This window comes from Impatiens glandulifera, chromosome 6, assembly GCF_907164915.1.
Source record: "Impatiens glandulifera chromosome 6, dImpGla2.1, whole genome shotgun sequence".
NCBI classification, from domain to species: domain Eukaryota; kingdom Viridiplantae; phylum Streptophyta; class Magnoliopsida; order Ericales; family Balsaminaceae; genus Impatiens; species Impatiens glandulifera.
Genome location: NC_061867.1, coordinates 51,856,824 through 51,860,342, shown reverse-complemented (window position 1 = coordinate 51,860,342; position 3,519 = coordinate 51,856,824). Strand labels below are relative to the sequence as shown.

Genomic DNA, 3,519 nt, shown 5'->3' with positions numbered 1-3,519 from the left:
TCAAAATTCGAGATAAAAAATTCAATTCGACTAAATAGGATGTCGCATCGAATAAAATGCAACACTAACTCAAATCTAAGTGGTGGAAAAAAATATAGCACTCTCCGATGCTAAAAAAATCATCGAAAAGGCCAAAACAATAATGTTTTTTCAACTTCTCTAGAAATTTTTCATCAAAACACATTTTGCCCAGAGAAGCCTTACCCGAGAGAAGAAGATAATCTGATTAATTTTTTTTTTTATTTTATAGATTCGATCTTCTTTTAAATTATTTTCACTACTTTATCCATATCTTTATAATGTGTATAAACAATTATAGTTAATATATCACAATTAAAAAAAACCAAGATAAATAAATTCTTATGTTCTTGAAATTATAACTAATTCCAAAATAAAATTGAATAAAAAGAATTGGGCATTAAAAATATTACAAATAAACAATGAATTAAGGTATATGAAAATAAGCATTGGTATTTTATTATCTCTATCACACTGCACACATGAAAATCTTATAAATTCCAGTCCAACCAAATCAGTATTACATGCAAATCAATATGACACAAAGAAGGCTCTCTTGTCTAATTCTTTTTCCTCTACTTTTCTTCTCATGTCCAATTCTTTCATCACCGTCTTCCTTGCGAACATCAAAGGTTAATTCGACTATTACGGAAGTGGAGAGGATTATCAAGAGTTTAAACTTGTTTCCCAGTTCTGCCGTCAACTCTGGTGACCCTTCTTCCCGTCGATTACCCGATGCAATGTCATCATCATTGGTCGAACAACAATTCCGCCTCCCAGCCCTTGGTGATCCAGGGACTTCGATTCAGAATTTGGGTCATTACGCCGGCTATTATCGACTTCCTCACTCGCGTGATGCAAGGTACTTGTCTTTTCTAAAATGCAACCTGAACTGAACTCTGAATGAGTAGAGATTCAGTTTTAAAATATTTATAATATAATTTAAGGGTCAAAGTAAGAGACCAAAAAATCACGGGTTCGATTTCCATTCGAATTATTTTTGATTAAGGACGGATTGAAAAATTAGGACGAGTTTGATAAAAATGAAGAAAACATTTTGGATTGTGTGAAAAATAAATGAAAAGAAAAAAAACTAGAATCGAAATAATCTAGTTTGATATTTATTTTTTGGATTTTCTTATAAATTTTTCAAAATAAAAAACTTTTTAATTAAAATTAAAAACATTTTTTTTGGTTGATTAAAGATCAAGGTCCCCTTGAATTATTTTTTCTATCTTGAATAAAAATGAATTTTAAATAATTAAATGAAATGTATTTTTTTATTTTAATAGAAAAAAAATAATTTATATAAATAAAATGATAGTTATATTTTAGATAAAATAATTAAAAAAATTAAAGTCCAAATATCAATCAATCTCTCTAATCAAACAATCTCACATAATAAAAAATACTAAGATCAGCTAGGTTTTGAACAACCCAATTTTTTTTTTGGGGGTGTAATGCCAGTTTTACTTAATTAAAAAAAAATATATTTGTAATGTATTCAATCATGCATTTACCCTTGTTTGGATTTGGTGATTCAGAATGTTTTACTACTTCTTTGAGTCGAGAAGGGGTGTGAGGAATGACCCAGTTGTGATATGGCTGAATGGAGGACCTGGAGCCAGCAGTTCAATTGGTCTGTTTTATGAAAACGGGCCTTACCAGATAATCAACCATTCTCTTATCTGGAATGACTTTGGTTGGGACCGGGTGTCTAACATAATCTATATCGACCAGCCCACAGGCACCGGTTTCAGCTATAGTTCAGATGAATCTGATATTCGTACCGATCAAGAGAGTGTTAGCAATGACTTATATGATTTCTTGCAGGTCTAGTTTCTAAGCTAACTTCTAAACAAACAATCAATCAAACAAACTAATCTATATTATTATTATTATTATCATATATGTAAGGTATTTTTCGATGAACATCCTCAATATTTGAGGAACAGTCTCTACATAACAGGAGAATCATATGTCGGCCACTATATCCCTGCCTTAGTCACTCGGATTCGCAATGGAAACAATAACGGAGATGGAGATCACATTAACCTTAAGGTAATATTTATTAATTCATTCATTCATCTTTTTGTTAATAATTTATTTATACAACAGGGTATTGCTATTGGAAATGGACTGACACCCTGCTATTCAATACAAGTCATTAATAGATTATGCTTCAAATATGAGACTGATCACAGAAACTGAAGTAAGACGTGTCGCCAGATTGTTACCAAAATGCGAGGAAGACGCAGCTAGATGCAGTAATCTTTCTCTTTTTTACAATATATTTATATATATATATATATATAGTTTCAATTTTCATGATCATGTTTTAAAAATAAAATTTAGATGCAAGGATAGGAGGAGTAGGAGGGAGCTGTATGGAAGCATATTCTTCTTGTACTGCCGTATTCAATCGTTTATTAGAATATTATGGTTCTAATAGAAATGTAAGGAATGAATGAATGTTACAATTTATTTATTTTTGTTATATAAGTGTAATAATATGTGTGGTGCTTACAGTATTACGACATTCGGAAGGAACGTGTGGGTGAAATGTGTTATGATTTCTCGTATATGGAAAATATGTTAAATAATGCAACGATTAGAACATCCATTGGAGTTGGAAATATTCGGTTTGTATCCCTGAGCGTAACTATTTTTAATGCAATGATTAATGATTGGATGAGGAATCATGCAGTGGAAATTCCTGCTCTTCTTGAAGATGGAATTAAGGTCTTGTTATATGCAGGAGAATATGATCTCATCGTGAATTGGATTGGTAATGAATTATCAAAACTTTTCTTCTTTCTTATTAGACCAACTAATTATTAACTCACAATCAAACTATTCTAGGAATCTATAGGTGGGTTACTGAGATGAATTGGTCGGGTCAAAGAACATTCAATGACAAAGACTTAGTTTCATATGTAGTCGATCATGCTATGAAAGGAGAACTTAAAGAATACGGACCTCTGGCATTCCTTAAGGCAAGAAATCAAATATATATATGTTTAATTACATATTTAAATAATTTGTGTGATCGATCAGGTTCATGACTCGGGGCATATGGTTCCTATGGATCAACCGAAAGCGGCATTAAAGATGCTGGAAAGATGGACACAAGATGGTACCCTTATGTCAAGAGAATAAGGCGGACAAAATATGACAAAATATTACTTAATTCTTCAAGTCCAATTATGAATATTGAATCTCTTAGTTAAGTCTTAAAACATAATAATAAGTTTGAATCTTTATTTTTGAGGGTGTATCAAAGGAGTCCTACAATGTTCTCAATGTAATAAAATAAAATAAATGTTTGATTAATGTTTATAGATCAATTTTAAAGTTTATATTTAATAGTTTATTTTTGTCTATGGAGGTTTGACTTAATCTAATTTGTTTATTTAAATATTTGACAAAAATAAAATATTATGATTTACTTATACAATACAAGGATAACAGTAGAACAAACAATAATTTCAAACTGGTTTA

General features: G+C 30.5%; 1 pseudogene; it reads left to right on the top strand.

Moving 5' to 3' along the window:
* The first annotated feature begins 554 nt into the window (after positions 1 to 554).
* LOC124943828 lies at positions 555 to 3,177 on the top strand (annotated as a pseudogene).
* The last annotated feature ends 342 nt before the right edge of the window (positions 3,178 to 3,519 follow it).